The sequence below is a fragment of the Denticeps clupeoides genome, chromosome 4 (genome assembly GCF_900700375.1).
Source record: "Denticeps clupeoides chromosome 4, fDenClu1.1, whole genome shotgun sequence".
Classification (NCBI taxonomy): Eukaryota; Metazoa; Chordata; class Actinopteri; order Clupeiformes; family Denticipitidae; genus Denticeps; species Denticeps clupeoides.
The window spans coordinates 12923837-12942636 of NC_041710.1; the positions used below are offsets into that span (position 1 = coordinate 12923837).

The window sequence follows — 18800 nt, forward strand, 5'->3', positions numbered from 1 at the left end:
CGATGGAATGTTCACCATTGTCTACTTCATTTTGTTACTATTAGACTGGTCATTGCACCAGTAGTAAATTTTTCCATAGCAAAGCCAATGATGTCTAATGTCTAATGTTCTCATTGAACAAAAACATCTTGCTTGTGTTATAGCATACCTACTTCTTTTATTTACTAGCCATATCCTTCTTCTTATTTTCTAGTTTATTCACCTTTATTTATTTATTTATTTATTTATTTATTTACCTATTTTACTTTATAAACAAAAAAAGTGAAAGTGATGTGATTGTCACATGTGATACACAGCAGCACAGCACACGGTGCACACAGTGTAATTTGTCCTCTGCATTTATCCCATCACCCTGAGTGAGCAGTGGGCAGCCATGACAGGCGCCCGAGGAGCAGTGGGATGTCCCTTTTCTTTATAATGTCTGCTGCTGCTCGGCCCAGATTTACTGGTCTTACCAGGTGGTTGTAAGGGCATAATGACGCTGCTGTGTTTGAATGGAACAAACATTGGTTTATATCTATACATCTGTACAGATGAATTTAAAAGGCCAAATAATAATTCTTAAAAGTGAATTCCAGCATATTTCAGAAAGCACTGTCACATATAAAGCAGTATCTTCAGTGACTCGATTCAATTGTAAACACAAGCTTCAACACAGCCCTAGTCTATAAAGGTTTTCCGTGTACATTGTTACTTTTGTCACTTATTTGTTCCCCTGAAGCATTTTGGGGCAAATAAATAAATAATAAATGTGTTCACACACACACACACACACACACACACACACACACACACACACAACTGCAGTCTCTTACTTGTCTGGCTTCAACATTACACCTGTGATTGTTGTACACTCTCTGTACCCCACAGATTACTTAGTGATTGCTGAATTCTCCAAATATAAAGGAACAATTGATTTTTATTTAGGAAATGCGAAATATCAAGGAAAATGTGGGGGAGTGGTGGGTGAGTGGGGGCAGTGGTGGCCTAGCGGTTAAGGAAGCGGCCCCGTAATCAGAAGGTTGCCGGTTCGAATCCCGATCCACCAAAGTGCCACCGAGGTGCCACTGAGCAAAGCACCGTCCCCACACACTGCTCCCCAGGCGCCTGTCATGGCTGCCCACTGTTCACTAAGGGTGATAGGTTAAATGCAGAGGACACATTTCGTTGTGTATACCGTGTGCTGTGCTGCAGTGTATCACAATGACAACCAAAAAATTATAAAAAATCTAAAAATTTTCCAAAACAGTCCAACATTCACATGTACGCATGTCTCTCATCCCCAAATGTATATTACTGGGGAGTAAACAATAGACATTATGTTACATCATATGCAGTATAAAGAGCTTTTTTCAATTAATCTCGCAGATGGTGCTTTTCAAGCACAATGTGTTTTCACACTGTGTTTTCTCTGCACAGTGACCACTGCCTTATAACTGACATCCAGAGCTGATTTCAGCAAGCACTAATGTCTGATGTAGTATCTGACACTGTCAAGGAAAAAAATCTCATCAATTATTTATGTCTGAAAACTCAATCTGCACCACACACCCCTCCACTCCCTGGGCACAGAAAGTGGCACAAAAGCTCAGCTTCTGCAGAGCCCCACAGAGAACAAAGGTCACTGTGTTCCATTTCCTGCTACCATGCAGCCTAAACCAAACAGCAGTCCAGATTTCTTTCAGCCAATTGCATGCTGCGTGATTTCAGAAAACGGCTGCTGATTCTTGGTCTGTAAAGGGTGAGACTCAGATCTTTACTCTCTTCTTCCTTTCATTTTTTTTTCTCACTTGTCGTATATATGTTAGTAGCAAACATTTGTGAGCTGCTGGGGCTTGTGTCTGTGATCAGAGATAGAAGAGACAAGAAGCAGCCAAACATGAAGGCCTGGCCTCCAGCAGAAAGCAGAAGATTGGGACCAATTTAACAATATAAACTGGGCTTTTTCTCAGATAAATGTCACTGTATAAGATGCACTCCTGTCAATGAACAGCAAATAATTGGCTCTGGGAAGTTGTTGTCAGGTGTAAACTGTAGCATTATGGCACAGCTTCATTTAGCTGTTTGTGTCCCACATTGACATAAATTACATCAATGTGGGACACATATCCAATATATATGAATGAAAATAAATTAACTCATCAATTGCTTGGAAAAAATAGTGAGTTTAATGGGCAAAAACGTGAAAAAATGCCTGGACATCTGTCTAAATGTGCAGCTCTATTTGCTAAAAAGGCACCAGCAAGTCAGTGCAACTCGAATGTAAATGCAAATGCTTCAGTGTAAAATGCTATCAATATTAACAAGGTTACACTGGCAATAATTTTGATTTTTTTTTTCTGATTATTCTGATTATTAGTGTCTATTGTGCTTGTTACGTCTTGGAGTTGAGTGGTGAAGGAAGCGCAGGCACTGTGGTTCCAAAGGGATTTTTATGACGACAAAGGAAACCAGCCCGATGGGCAAGAAGGAAACAGAAAAGGATTAACAAATATAAACAAGCCCAAAGGCGCGTGGGAGAAAGGCCAGGAACAGAAACAAGCACAAGGTAAGTCAAGGTCCACATCTGATGCCATTCTCTTTTTTTTAAACATGGCCCTGATCATGGATGCCTGATCAGCCCCTGTTTATGATTAGAGCCTTGTTGTCAGGCTGCTTGGTGCTGTCTGGGAGCCCAGCAGCCTCTAGACATGACACTGCAGCACCAATTTCTGTGCCAGAGATTCTACTGTGAAATGCTTAATCACAGCCAATGATTGTGATTGACTGGACTTTTTATAAATTAATTACACTTGTTATGAATTAATGAAAAGAGGCACTACATCTAAGTCTAAATCTGAGCCATATGTGTTGTATGCAGTGAAACCAGAAGAGCAGTTGTTTAATTGGCTTTGCTGATTGGAGTGATGATTAAGAGTAATTGATAGTTAGCACAGTGCATCCATGACAGGCACTTCTCAGCTGCTCACAACCACCAATTCATCTGAAAAAGAGAAATTGCTCTGACAGTGGGATAAAGGACACAGGCTAACCTCTGAGGACTGTCGAGAGTGTAACCAAGCCGGTCGGTGCTAATGTCCTTTCACACCCCACAGAAATGTGTGATTTAAATACATATTATGAAGTGTTCAGAAGACTGCAGTCTCCACAGAGAGCCCAGGGATGACAGATGGTGGGCGAGTGGGCTGCTTTCTTTCTCGCCTTCTTAAATGACCTCTGAGTAGGAGGGTAAGAAAGGTTCACTGACACACACACAACCACGCACACATAACATAAAGCACAATTTTCAAGTTGCTGCTAGTGTAAGGTAAAGTGTCCTGAGGATATATAGAAGAAAAAAGAATACAACAAAAAGGAAAATTATTGTACATTGATGGTCACAGGTTAAATCACCCTGAATGGGGAATATTAGAGCTGTGAATCATTGGGCTCATCATTGGGCTAAACATTATTAAGGATTGACTTAAATAAGTGGCTAATTCTTGTTTTGTCTAATTATTTATGCATATAAATGTGCATTTAAACTTACACCAACAAACAAGCCACACACTTTGCACGTAGAACTGTGCTTTTTTTTTAAGAAAATTGTACCCCACAGTCAAGATTAGGAAAAAACATATATGGCATTTACCAAACTCCCTTATCAATGAGTAGTTACAGGGACAGTCCTCCTGGAGACACTCAGGGTTAAGTTTTTCGCTCAGAGACACAATGGTAGTAAGTGGCGTTTGAACCTGTGACTTGCGGTCTTCTGGTTCATAGGTCAAAAACCCACTGAACCCACAAATGCATTCTTGTAAATACCCACAGCCCATGCACAAACCAGCTCGGTCAGCTCGACAGCTGCCAGTTTCTACGACGACAAATTCTTGTCAACCATTACTCATCCCTCAGCTTAAACACTGAATCTGTATGATCTGAATCATCATTGGTAAAAAAAAAAATTCGAATCCTCTTAGCTGAGTAAGAAAAGGCCATATATCTCCGAATGACTTTCAGTGCAATTACACACCCTTCTCTCTCCTTCTCCGCCAGATGAAACACTCCAACTGGTATTGGTTCCTGCCTGATGTATCAGCCTGTGTGGCTAATGCAGCTAATGCTGTTTGAATGCCCGTCTCCACCTAATACCTCTCTGAGTAACAGGCACAATACCGCGCCTCCCAGCCGGAGCGTTGTGAAGAGTAACACACTTCATTTAACAGCTGAGCGGAGATGGGAAGTGAAAAGAGAAGATACACACTTACACACATACACACACTCAGAGCCAGAAAAGAAGGCACAAATGCACACACCTGGTACTCCATTCAACAAAGCACACACAGTGTTCATAAATGTTTCAGCCTCTGTACTAAAACAATATGAATCTGGCTACACACTGTGGTCTGGTTCACGGCCCCCTGTGGCATATTTTAAGAGTTACATTTTACAGCTACATTAAGGCTAATTGAACTGCACAGTTATGGTTATCAGCTGTCATGCTTGAGTGGCATTTTACTCCATCAGTCTGAAGGCCTGCCAGTGACCTGTCTGATGACCCTGATTCTCCCCGTTGGAATAATCTTAGAGTTGATACTAACAATTATTTTAATAGTTGTTTAATCTGTCAATTTATTTTTTATTAATCTGTGAATCGGATAAACAGATACATTAATTAATTAAACACAAAAAAAACTAAAAACTTTATTCAAAAACAGAATCTTTAGAAAGTGCACACACATCTTGCTTCTTGAGCTTTTAGAATAATTTTAAAAAATTAAAATGTACTAACACAAAAATCTACACATGTATGCTTTACATCTGGCAAATCTGTAGACTTTTAAAATAAATTGCAAACTGAGCTGCCAGAACAATAAATATTTTATAAAAAAAATAAAGAACAATACAAATAAGAAATTTTAACAGGATTTGTCTGAATGTCAGAATTTGTTCACACTTTGCATTGCAATGCAAAAATGAAAAATGTGAGCATGTCCATATGCTCCTGGCTCAGGCTCACTATTCTTTGAGGCTACGTTGCCTGCTGCAGAAAACAGCCGTTTAGATGGTGTTGATGTGGCAGGGATGCAGAGGTAAGAAGTGCAGTGATTGTCATTGTGAAACACAGAACAGCACACGATGACACAACGAAATGTGTCCTCTGCTTTTAACCATCACCCTTGGTGAAACACAACGTGAAAGGGGAGCAGTGTGTGAGGACGGTGCTTTGCTCAGTGCTCAGTTTGCTCATTCTGTTGTAACTTGGGCTGATGAGCATGCGCCGTTTTGTCGTGAGAAATGGGCGGGTCAGACCAGACGTCTGCTAAGAATACAGAATGCATACAAAGAAAAGCCCACGTAACACGTGGTAGTGTTGAGCATGTACACAGACTGCTTGCTGCCTGCTTCCACTGGCGGAGTCAGGCAACAGGCGTTAGAACTCTGCAGGCAACCAGTGCGCAAGAGTGTTCGCTGTGCTCCGTGCTCAACTACATTTTTTTATAATTATCAAATGTCTCCACATTGCACAACAAAACAAATCAATTATGCAATTCGTTGCCGACTCTTTCAGTAATTGATTTTTAACTCTTTTTATTGATTTAATCTATTCATTGTGGCAGCCCTAAATGATATCCCTCACTAGGTGATGGAGACTATTTCCTTTACCGTCCACACCAAATGAAAAAAAATTATACCCTATTGCAAATATTTTATTTGGTGATGCTGTATTGATTAAAAAAAAATATTGGCTTAATAAGGTGGACGAGGCACTCAAACATGGGATGAACGCGCTTGCTTGCTTCCAGACTTCTGTTTTTCAGGGACTTTCAAGTGCTTTATATACTGTAGCACATATACTGCATACTGAGTACTGTAGTACCCAGTAATCTAGTACATTTTACACTCTCTCCCCTCAAGCCGCTTAATCATAATCATGTTAACCTAAACTATTATTATTATCATATCTGCATACGTATGGTGGTGTCTTCTTTATACTATATTATATAATGATATGTTGAATATATTGATATCTTCTTTACAATAAAGAAGAAAAGAAGCCTTGATATCCGCTCTACAGCGCCAACACCAGCTGCTGGTGCTTTCATTCTATCCCTGGAATACCAGCCAAAGGTTTTTAAATTGATGGCATGGTAACTTCAAGCCTACAGAGTATATTTTTTAACATAGTCCTCCCTCCACCTTACAAACACTGATCGTCTCCACATTATGCTCCATTGTACAAAAGCATTAGGAGCATTATGTCGTAGCCTCTTGTTGTTGACCAGGGGGATGGAGCACGATCAGCAGTGCAAGGTGCAATTAACATCTACTTCAACAACCCAGCGGTACCTTGCCAGCTTTTTACACAGCACTGTCACGCCAGGTCTGATCAGCCTCAGCGAGGGGCCGCTGAGAGAAGGGGGGAAATGGCTTGCCAGTATGTTTAGCTACTCTGCATTGACTTTCACAGAGGGATTCTTACTAAATTGAGTCTTATTGATTGTAACACTTGTCTCTCCCTTTTGATTTATTTTTTATTAAACTCTGTTTGGTTCATAGTTTGGCCGGGGCCACTGAAATCATGTGACCAATTCTTAAATCTAATCCAGGCACATCAATCTTTCAAGGACAAATATTCTGCCATATTCTGGTCAAAGGCAATACCCTTTTGAACAGTTGTATTGAATGCTAAGGCAGGCAATGCATACAAATAACAGCCAGGACAATCAATATATTATAAATGTTGGTAAGAAGAGAAATGCTTCTGAAAAATGTCCCTAACAGAAACCCTACTAAACAGGCAGATTCACAAAATGTATGGATGCAATTTAAAAGAGAAAAACAAGCACCATAAAATAGATGAATCCCTCAGCTGGTACTTCATTGCCAGTAAGGCAATTTTCACGGCTCTATTTACATCTATCACCAGTATCTATCTTCTGCAATGTGGTTTGTGGTTCTGATTTATCTGCTGTGATGCCCGCTGTGGGGCTAATAGAGGAGCACTGCGTTTCACTCTCCAGCCTATTTAACTCCTGAGCTGAACTCAAAGGATCAGCACCACAGACAGCTCCTATTTACCAGAGGCATGAAATTGAAAAAAGGCTATGGCCATGTTGGCTTATGGCACTAAAGATGCACTGCTTAAGATGATCCCATCTAGAGAATTTCAACTCAGCATTTCATCAGACATCTGTCTACCTCTATCCTGAGACATGAACATATGCCCCCTGTCTGCTGACTACTAACAAAACCACACTCCTGGTGTTTCAAATCTAAATAAATAAAACAGCGCTCTGCTGAATAAACACCCGGGCCACAGTTTCTGCAAGACTAAATCAAGAAGGAAAATTGGCACACCCCTGATAAATTCAAGGGAGTAAATAAAGGCTGAGCAACACAACACGTTTTCCTGCAAACATTAGAAACCAAAAGAAAATGGCATGAGTGCCAAAGGAAGAAAGGAACAAACCCAAATCAATCACACAATATTCTTCATGGACACAATCAGAATGTCAGTCTGACATTATGACAAACAGCAGAGGATGGATAAGAGCAAAGACTTGACACATGCAAAAATAAGAAATATAATTTCAATGCACGATGCAGAAAAGTTGGTCCATGCATTTATTACATCAAGGTTAGATTACTGCAATGCATTACTGCCTGGATGCTCAGTAGGTGCATGAGTAAACTCCAGCTAGTACAGAATGCTGCAGCCAGAGTTCTAACTAGAACTAGGAAATTTGACCACATCACATCAGTCTTACAATCACTGCACTGGTTACCCATCAAATTTAGGATTGACTACAAAATCCTACTTTTTAGAGCCCTATAAATGGTCTCGCCCCACAATATCTGAGTGAACTTTTAGTTCTTTACGACCCGCCAAGCCCCCTTCAATCAATGGGTGCGGGGTCACTACTGGTACCGAAAGTACAGAAGGTCACAGTTGGGAGCAGATCCTTCTCATATAGAGCTCAGCAGTTGTGAAGTGGCTTGCCAGTCAGTGTCCGGGACACAGACACAGTCTCAGTGTTTAAATCCAATCTGAAAACCTGTTTTCATCTGTTCAATCTGTTTTCTCTGGCCTTCTGTTAAAGTCGCAGACACTCATTTCACTTCACTTTGACACAGTGTCAATTATAAAGTCCGGTTTATCACACAGTCACCCTGTTAGACACAGACAGCGTTAAATTCACCCTAGTTAGGCTGTCCTAGTTACGGTACCGGGCCACTGTAGCACCAATATACCACTATTACCACATATGTCAGTATCGGTCGTACAGTGCCACCGTCTGCTGCTGCTTCTGTTTGTTTTCTCCGAGATACGGAATCAAGCACAAAAACCACCAGCAGACTCCAGTGAAGAGACAGCAGATAAATCCTGGTTCCTGACAACTGCTAAACGATGACTCAGCATGAAACGAACTAGAGGGTCACCACAGCCACCACCACCGTAACAACTACAGCTTCAGGGATCTTCAAATGGACCAGTAGCATCATAATGGACATGTAATGTAGACCATGACACTGGACTACACTCTGGACTTCTCCAACCCTACAACTGTAGGAGTTTTTTCTTATTGGACAAATCATCACAAACTCTGCACTGACACCATTTGCAGGCTCAGTCTACCCCGGAAGGTGGTCCCTCTCTGTATCACTCCTTCCCAAGGTTTGTTCCTTTCTATTTTCTCTCCTAGAGTTTTTCCTTGAGTGAAGAAGGGTCGAGTGTGGAATAACTTAAAAGATGTTTTATATTCTAGTTTCTTCAAAATAGCCACCCACTCAATCAGCTTCAAGAGGTCGTCACCTGAAATGGTTTTCCAAAAGTCTTGAAGGAATTCCCAGAGGTGTTTAGAACTTGTTGGCCCCTTTGCCTTCACTCTGCGGTCCAGCTCACCCCAAACCATCTCAATTGTGTTCAGGTCCGGTGACTGTGGAGGCCAGGTCTCCACTTTTTGTTAAGTACATAACTCCACATGTTTTGATGGTCATGAAAATAAAGAAAACACATTGAATGAAAAGGTGTGTCCAAACATTTGGTCTGTACTGTACATGTACTCATAAAAGTGACGCAATTTGTGGAATCAGCATGGACCAGAAAAGGCAGTGTTGAGCAAAATCCAACTCTTACACATTGTCCCTTGAAGATAGTAATCACACACTGTAATCACCCACTGTGATCTAAGATATTTATCACCCAGACGTAATCACCCACTGTGATCCATGTGGTGAAATGTTGCAAGGAGAAAAGGAGTAGGAGGACTCACATGACGTTTCAATGTAACACAATTTGGCATTTATGATCATTGTGGTTTAAAAGAAGCTTGTCTGCAAGCATATATGCTTAACTAAAACAAAAGGCAAAATGTAGGTAGGTCTAGAAGTGACACTGCACCAGGGAAGGTCTCTACACCAGTTATATTTTAGTCTTCCAGAGCTAAACTTCAAGCCTTGTTCATGCATGACAGGTTAAAAGCGTCTGCCTCACTCATGAGACTGAATTTCCTTTGTTCTGAAAGAAGGGGAAAATAAGGTCTGTCTTTTTTGAGATTAGCACCAACTTTTATTATTTATTTATCTTGATACTTTAAAAAAGGATGTCAGCAGCTGCCATACCAACTTATCACATGAATCCTTCCTCTTTTTTTGTAGCACTTCCTAACTTGACAGGCTACGCCTTGACAACTCCAGAATCTCCAGAATTAGAATCCAACACTGAACTTAATATCGATTGGATTCTGGCTTCAGAGATGCTGCTGTCTGAGTGAATGCCACCGCCACCTGGGATTAAAGTCAGCCAGCATTTCGGTGGCACACGCTCACAGGAGGGAAATGAGCAAGCATAACTAATTAGCCACTGCAATGGAAGAGCAGGTTCTCAGGTGCAGCTTTTCTTCCATTGGCCCAAGCTTCTGGAAAACCGGCAGGCATCCAGGTTCCAGAATGAAGCCTCTTCATTGTATTTTTAGAGAATATCTATTAGTTGCCTTTAAAGCCTTTGGCAGAAAACTACTGCACTTTAAGGATCTCTGACTGTTCATTAAAAGCCACACTTGCAACAATGATGGAGGAATAAATGGAGTCATTCAAAAAGAGTGAGAGGTGGAGGGTGCAATTCTAGTAGTAAATCGTCAGTAGAACTTCTCTGAACAGAAACAAAGAGGTTGGAAGAGATTGCACACAGGGAGAATCAAACCAACAAATCACAAAAAAAGCACACAAAAAGAATGAAAAAGCAACAGCAGGGATTTTATGTGTGTGTGTGTGTGTGTGTGTGTGTGTATGTGTGTGTGTTCTATGGCTGGTATGATTGCCTTGGACAAACAGGTCCCTTTTACTGAAAGACTTGATTGTGACTGATGGTGCCGTTGAGTGTGTGTGTGTGTGTGTGTGTGTGTACATGTGTGTACAAAGTTCCCCACCCCCCTTTGCTGAAAGCATAATGACAGAGAGGACACAACATGTCTCACTTGTCTCTCATGGGAGCATAAAAATGGCATTTTGTCCGTATGTGAGAAATGGACAAATTGAGAAAAAACCCACCGACAACACACTCACACACAGACAAACCCACCGCATGCCCCCGTTGCGTGCTACACACACCCTCCTCCCCCCAAGCTTCATGGCCATTTATCAGCGACTGAGCGACGACATACTAAAGACAAGTGGACTGGATGAAGAAGAGAAATGAAGAGAAAGCTCAGACCTGACAAGGCCTTGCTGTCCCTCCTACCATAAACTGCAGAAAAACATCCGCTACCATGTGCTGCCACACAATCATCGCGTTTGTCACACATGAGCAGACTAAGAATATAAACCATCCATTTAGCTTCCCTCCACAACAAAGGGGAGTGAAAGGGACCCCGATCTGCCCCTTAATGTAAATGAACGATAGATCCCTATGGTATTACACCTCGCACGCATCATCATGTGTGTGTTTGTGTTTGTGGGTGTGCATGTCTGCTGTAATCCACCCACCGTGGAGCTGTCCAGCGCCGAAACCCGAGGAACACGCTGCCTCACTCCCACAGGCTAATTAGTTTCATTGTACGCCGGGTGCAATTACACAAAGCATACACACAGCATGAAGACGCGCTGCGCCACCACATGAATCATTCATACGGCCCTCGCGAGTCCGTCTGGATTAGACTTCAGGGATTTACAAGTGTGTCTGTTCGCCCTGGGCTTCCAACAACACTATATGAGACGTTCATAGAGACGTTATAAATCTCCAAGAAGTTCAATGGTGTAAATAGCATTCAGCGGACAGCGACAGATTAAACTCCACTTGAGAGAGCAAGGAAGGTTGTTTTAATTATATTTTTATATCGAAAATATGCGCTCAAAGCCCAAAGCGACAGTGAACAATGCATGGTAAGCACAACACAGAGGAAATCAAATCTATCCAGCGGACAGGCTATTCCCTTATCTAATTTACCAACTCCTTGATTTTAAAAAATTAAATGAAAATAAAAATCTTGCAACTCAGATCTCAGCCCCCATAGCAGGTAGATTTCAGCAGCGGCGGCGTGTTTACATCAGTGCCTTCAGGGGACAAATGTCCGCATTTCTCCAGAACAGGTAGCAGAACTCCATGTGTGCACCAGTTGAGTGACAAAGATTCAAAGGGTGTTGCTAATTAAACTTAAAGTAGATGAACAATTCATTTGAATAGTTATAGTTTCACGAATACAATCAAAATAATCAATTTAAAAAAAAAAAAGAGTACTGAGGCACTAAGATAAGAACTCCTCAGTGAATACAACATCTGCTTTTATGAATACAATATTCTGAATACAACACTGACATTTTATCATCATTCAGCCACTGCATTTTTAAATATCTTGTATCGGGGGGTATTTGTGCATCCCTATTAAAACTTGCAGCAGATGTTTCTGCACACTGTAAAACTCGGATGCATGAATTGCAACAACTGAGGGCATATATCTGAACATTTCTAACATTCACAGGCCAAAACAGCCATCATCATGCTCCCTACGCGTCTCCTTCAGTCTATTCAGAGGGTGGTGCAAGCTGCACACGACGATGACAAGGGTGCCGCGGCCCGGCTGGCGGTGAGCCACGGACCCTGGTGTGAACTCACACGCACTCAGACTGAATTAAAAATGCATGCACGCCACACGCTGACGAACTTCGGGCTGTCTGCTCAGCTAAAGCCCCCTTGGCTGTCTTGTCTGTGCATAATACCAGACCGTTCCTCTTTACCTGCCCTTGACACGGAAGAGAATAAGCGAAGAGTAAGTGCGAGAAAGAGAGGGAGAGAGAGAAAGAAAGGTATTCCTCCGACTGATATAACAGACCTCATTTGTCAGTATGTGCCAGGAAATCTAAATCACAAGCGGCAATATGTTTGTACAGCAAACACCAACACAGCCCCGCTCGGTCCAGAGGGGGTTATTTTCTAACACTGAACAAAGACCCAGCAAGAGAAACAAGGAACAAAGAAAGCAACGCCTCAAATCTTGATTTTGTCCTTCCCCTTGGTCACACGGGCCGCTAATGACATTCAAAGCACTAAATAAATAAATGAACGGAGCAACGATCTGCAGAAAAAAGGTCTGCGGTCTGCCACACACTGATGGTAGCTTATTTATTCACATCAATTGACATATAATTGTGCTGCATTCTCCCGCTGAGTCTTTCAAACCGGGAACCGGGGCGGGGCGGGGGAGCTGTTTGGTGGTCTGACAGATAGGTCGGCACAGGCTAATGACGCGGCGCAGAAATTCCTGGCCAGCTCTGGGCGTCTCTGAGGAGGCAGACAATGAAACTGGCAGATGCAGTGGGGGGGGTGGGCAAGATTAGGATTGATCAGTTGTGTGGACTGTTTCTAGGAGCTGGAGGCGACTGAGGGACCTGCCTTTCTGACCTACAACCCTCCATTCTATCCCCCAACCAGCCTAACATTTAACATTTGGGTTACTGAACCCAACGCTCCAATCTTCCTTATAAGTATTATTCTCTTCCACAGAGGGCCCAAGAACCTCAAAAAAACGTCCCTCTCCTGTTTCCTCTAGTGTCTTCATGCTGTTTTCTTACCCTGAGCATGATGCCACAATCTCAGGCCATACTGCCCAGCCTATGAGCTGACGCTACCATGAATTATAGATAGCTGAGGCTGCATGGGAGTTTTTGATCTCTGCAAACTTTGTTTCAGCTACGCCTGCGAGACCCAGTGCACCTCTTCGTAAGAAACTAGGTTGGCAACAAATGTTCTTCAGCGTAGGGGCGTGGAGTGTTATACCCTTACTCACACGTACGTACAAGATTTGCGGCATGCACACACAAGGAGAAAAGGCCATGCACACACAAACATAAAATCGAAACCGGTCTACAAGATAGTCCCCAATGCCCCTGTCCTGCTGGAACGCAGAGATCACAATGCACAATGGTGCAGCAGAGATGGTGCATCCTCCTGTCAGAACAGTAGAAGACCCCCCCTTTAACAGAAGAACAAAAAAAAGAAATAACCTTTTGGCCAAGCAGATCAATTTCTTTTTAAATTGCCGCCTTAATGCATCACTGCGTCCAATTCTAGTTGGAACGTAGCTCACCAAACGATTGCACTGCTGGCGAGATATTGACAGACTTCGGGAAAGAACCGAGCCCCTCGCAGAACTGCAGCGTCAAAGTGTTCCGAACGGTCCAACTCACGGCCAACGCCGTGGGCATCGAGGCAAACTTCCTCGCAACGTGGGGACGGCCGGATTTATGTCCGCATTTCTCCACACAGACCCGCAGGCTGCCGGATAAACTGCGTGGCTGAAGCCGGTCTCCCGGCACCGCAGACAGGCCGGTCTCCCCCGCGAATATTACGAGTTCGTGTCCAACAAAAGCTGAAATAAACACGGACACGTTGTAAAAACGTTTACCTTCACCTTGCGCCGTGGGTCGTGCTCCGGGTTCGGACGCCGGATCGACGCCGGAGCACCTGCAGCCGCCCCTGCCGAGAACCGCGGCTCCCTGCGGCGGAGCGATGAGACCGGATCCGGGGCGCAGGACCTCCGCGTACCGGCGGCGAGCAGCAGCAGAAGCAGCAGAAGCAGCAGCAGCCCGCTGGAACAAAGAGCAGCGCCGCTGACAGGCTGCTGCCTACACCCCCAACACCGCCACCCCCACTCTCCAAGAGGGTCGACGGGCCATGACCAACACTCACCATGGATATATACTGACTAGATGTCATTACGCACGGCCAGTTGCAGAATAATTAGTCCTTTCTGAATTAAAGTGTCATTTGGTCAGTTTATTGCATTTATGTGACTGCAGCGATTTGATCACGTAGGCGTGCATTACTGTGCCATAGGAGTGTGTTAGTGCATGCATGCATGAACCTGTGTTATTGAAGTTATTTACATTTACATTTACAGCATTTAGCAGACGCCCTTATCCAGAGCGACTTACAATCAGTAGTTACAGGGACAGTCCCCCCCTGGAGCAACTTATGGTTAAGTGTCTTGCTCAGGGACACAATGGTAGTAAGTGGGATTTGAACCTGGGTCTTCTGGTTCATAGGCAAGTGTGTTACCCGCTAGGCTACTACCACCCAAGTTCATGTGCTGGAAGCAGAAGACACATAGAAGGTCCAACAGAGGAGCTACTTGTATTTGAAATGGCTGAAAAAGTTTGTGATGAGCATGATGGACAAGAACGCTGATGTCTGATGCATGGAGACACCTCTGATACCGCAGCATACCTACCAACAGGCGGGGGTTGTGCAGATGGGTGGTCGTAAACTTATGGCTGGTTGGTGTTTCTCATTTTTGTATAGACCCTCCTGAACTGCAGTGTTTAGTTGAAAGTTTTGTAGCCACCAGCACTTTTTGCTGAATTCCCCTGCAACACAGTGCCATTTATCTTAATTTTGTCCCCAACGGTCTAAGACACATTACCTTGACACTCACTTCTGCTGGTGCTTGGCACTGTGGGGAACTTTTCCATCTCTGTTTTGTGGATTCCAATAAAATTTAAAAAAAAAACTGAATCCATCAGGAACACATTGAAAAAGCACCATACTTCAGAAGGTAAGTCAATAAAATATTTCCTCCATGAAATAACCAAGCCAGCAGCAGAAGTTTGATGCTCTGTAAAAACGTTCTGCTGGGAAACCTGATGTCCCATACATGTTATTTTAATTTGTTCCACCTATATTTACATTTACATTTATGGCATTTATCAGACACTCTTATCCAGAGCGACTTAAAATCAGTAGTTACAGGGACAGTCCCCCCCTGGAGCATTACATGGCATTAACATGTACACCTACAGGCACTCTTATCCAAAGCGACACACATACTTTATATTATCCATCAATGAAATCCCTCAATTGGTTCACTAGGACCAAATCTGTTAATACAATTCACTTAACAACTCAGAACCCAAATAATTTTTAAGTAAGTGTACTTAAGAGTCCTTTTTAGTTAAGTAGTTTAATTTAGTTCTTGTTTGAAGATCTTTAATGACTTAATTGTTCAAACACCTAGTGGAATTTCATTCCACCATCTAGGAGCCAAGATAGAGAAAAGTCTAGATCAGGGGTCGACAACCTTTAACACTCAAAGAGCCATTTGGAACACTGTATTTTTGCTTTTGCTATTTTATTACTAGAAGGAATATGCGTGTAGAAGCCAATGGCGAGAGAATGTTTAATCACCCAGTCAAGAGGAGATCTGGGTACCCTAACATATTCAAACTCTATACCCGAACAAACACTGAATACACACACGCACACACATTGACAATGACAGAATCAACAAGACTGGACCTAGAAAACTAATGCAGGCACTTCTTTAAAGGAGGGAAAACAGGTGTAGGGGATTGGGAATGGGAGTGGCCTGGCCCCGGGACCAGCAATCACGACCAGATAACGCTGGGTGCCTGGGATCAAAAATGTTAACAAATTTAAACAAAACTGATGAATGCTTTCCTAGCAGCTTGAGAGATTGTGGTACAAGTTGAGCAGTTCTGGAGGATCAGAGAAATTGAGGTGCAGACTGAGGAGTGATGAGAGATCTAAGGTAGACTGAGCAGATCTGACCATTCCTTGGCTTTGTAGACAATCTAATCTAATGCAGGCAGCTACTGGAAGCCACTGGAGGGACCGTAGCAGTGGAGTGGTTATTCCTAGGCACTCGTCAATGACTGACTCTCTCAGCAGAATTATTACTGACCTTCAAATTCTGCAATCAAGCATCAGTGGGATGGACTGTACTCAAATCCTTGGGGACCCCATCTCACAACAAGAAATTTTCATGTGTTAATAAAGTGAGCAATCAAGATAGATTTCTGGATATAAAACCTGTGACTGTATATCATTTGAATTACATAGTAATGTGCCAAAAATGGCTTTCATATTCTTTTTGCTGATGTGTTGCTAAGCAACTGCATGGGATAGTGAAAGAATTGTTTGTACTTATTATTCACAATAAATGTTACCATTTATTGGATATCTGCATTGTGATGATATTTATCACCATTAAGGGGTGTTGTTGGATAAAAAGCAATGTTTTAGCATTCTGTTCCATGGTTCGTAGACAGCATCATTTAAATGACTGACAGCCATGGAATCTCATTTGATTTGTGACATTAAGTAAAAATCAGTAGTAAACCATGCCACAAAATTACTGGTTTAAAACAAATATGTAGACCAATTAGGCTGTAATCATCCCAGTTCTATTGGACAACACAAAACAATCAACACATTTTTGTGTCTTCAGCATTTAGCGCCTTATTTTTTCATTTGTCATATTATTAGGATATTTGAAGCTGAACAGCTCATTTTTGATTAGCTCTTTTGCATGCTATTTGCCTGGTTTTACAAATAAGCCTTAAAAATAATCTTTGTTATTTTTACTAAACCACAAGAAATTATGTGACATGCTTCTATGGGTTCCATAATTAATGCACGAACAGCTTAATAACAGCACCCTGAATGACAACTGCTGTTTCATGTCACTAACTAAGTGAAGTTGAAGGGGAGCTCTCAAATGGGAGGCAGGGACAACAAACTAATTAAACAGTTTGAGGTTGGATTCTTTCAGTATTCACTACATAAGCCATGCTGTTTGGCATGAAAATAAAAATGCTGATTGCCTTCACGATTTCATTGCAGAATGATGATGAGATGATGAGACCTCTTCCATACTGAACCCACAATCATATCACTGCATTGTTAAAGACAATTGTTTTGGTCACTGCAAACAATGACGGAGGGGTGGGATGTCCACCCCTGGCCGTGGTCACCTCATTCTGTTTGTTTGTGTGTGTGTGTATGTCTCTATGTGTGTGTGTATTTATGTATATATTTTCTGTCTCTGCCACGTGTGCAACGGATGCAGATGCATTATAGGATTTACAGTCTTTTTTATTCATTTCAATGAAAGGCTTTAAGAGCAATGGGCAGAATATCAGGATTTCATTCTCTTGCCTTGGAAGCAACAAAATCTTATATTCATTATAAATGATTCATTTACACGGCCCTGCTAAAAGTATGTGCACTTTAAGAGTTTGATGTACTCCTGTAGCTTTCTTTACAGTGTGCATTCATCAAAAAAAAATCTATTTTAGTCAAAGTTGAGAAAATATTTTTGTAGTATACTTTTCTCATTGTATATACTGCATGCAGTTACTATTAAACAGTTCGCTCGTGCATTTTCGGACATATGCAGCCAGGTTACAGCAATGTGTTGGACAGATCTTAATGGATATTCTGTCATTTAACTTTTTAGTTGTTTTAGTTGATTGATTAATTTTTTAATTTTTCTGAAGATTAATTCTGAAACACAGTGGCATCTTTTTTTACCAGCATGGTGTTGTTTCTTTTCACATGGTTGTTAAGAAAAGTGTTCATTTAATTAAGATAAACATATTAATAACTGCATTAATTAATCAATCACCCCCCTTCCTAAAATTACTAAAATGAGCTGATTTCACTTGAAATGTGTTGAAGAACATCAGATACAATAAAGAGAGAAAAAATGAAAGAGTCAGAGAGATTGGATCTGCTGAAAGATGAAACCCAGCCAACCAACGGCACCACAGACTCAAACTGCTCAGGTAATTTGCCACCTAATTCCACTTAGATGTAATGAAATTTGAATTGAACCCAATCAAATAGAGCCAACGTTTGATGTGAATACAGATGATCATTTATAGACAAGATAATTAACTCTGTGACCCAGAAATGACCAGTGCAGGCAATTAAAGCAAGGAATCTAATCTGTGCAAAACATATGCTGGCAAACTCATCCCTGGGCAAATGTCATTTAGCTGAGTGCTGTAACACACTGAGGGCACAAACCTGGAGACTTGCAGTGAATATGTAGACTGTACTCTATGGGTCGGTAGTGTCCTTGGTCAGCCAATGTTTTAGAGGGGAGCTCTGTTAATATTCCACAGCAGTCAAATGCAAATTGAGTGAATTGATGAGTCTTTCAAATGGCATGCTTCTGTGAGGACTGCTTACAGTCGATCAACTTCAGAAACAGTCCAGATTCACTGAACCTTAGAACCTTCTCTTCTTCTCAGGCCCATTTTCACTTTGCCTAACAATGAAAAAGACTAATCTTTATAATTGCCATTCCAGTTATTGTTATAGTATTCATCAAAGCAGATGACGGCTCAATGCTGAGACACAGCTAATAGAGTTGTCAGACAAAGAAGGAGCCTTTCATGGACTCACCCTAAATCTGACATAGTTTAACGGCCACTGTAGCTTTAGTCTGCTGACTAAAGCAAGCCCTAGAACCATCATAATTCAACCATTATGATCCCGTATGTAGACAGTAGAAAGT

General features: G+C 42.0%; 1 protein-coding gene and 1 long non-coding RNA gene across 4 annotated transcripts in view; one reads left to right on the forward strand and one right to left on the reverse strand.

Moving 5' to 3' along the window:
• Nucleotides 1-14160, reverse strand: part of LOC114789207 (neurocan core protein-like) — a 63744-nt gene extending 49584 nt beyond the window's left edge. For 2 of the 3 annotated variants that reach the window (XM_028978374.1, XM_028978371.1), the window contains exon 1: nt 13884-14133. The gene's annotated coding sequence lies outside the window, so the exon portion shown is untranslated. Of the gene's footprint in view, nt 1-13883 lie in introns of all 3 variants that reach the window. The other variant, XM_028978373.1, reaches the window with a different exon arrangement.
• Nucleotides 1658-4783, forward strand: LOC114789223 (uncharacterized). The gene is made up of 3 exons (XR_003749629.1): nt 1658-1741; nt 2360-2548; nt 3096-4783. It is a non-coding gene; the product is annotated as an uncharacterized LOC114789223 (long non-coding RNA).
• Nucleotides 14161-18800: the final 4640 nt, after the last annotated feature.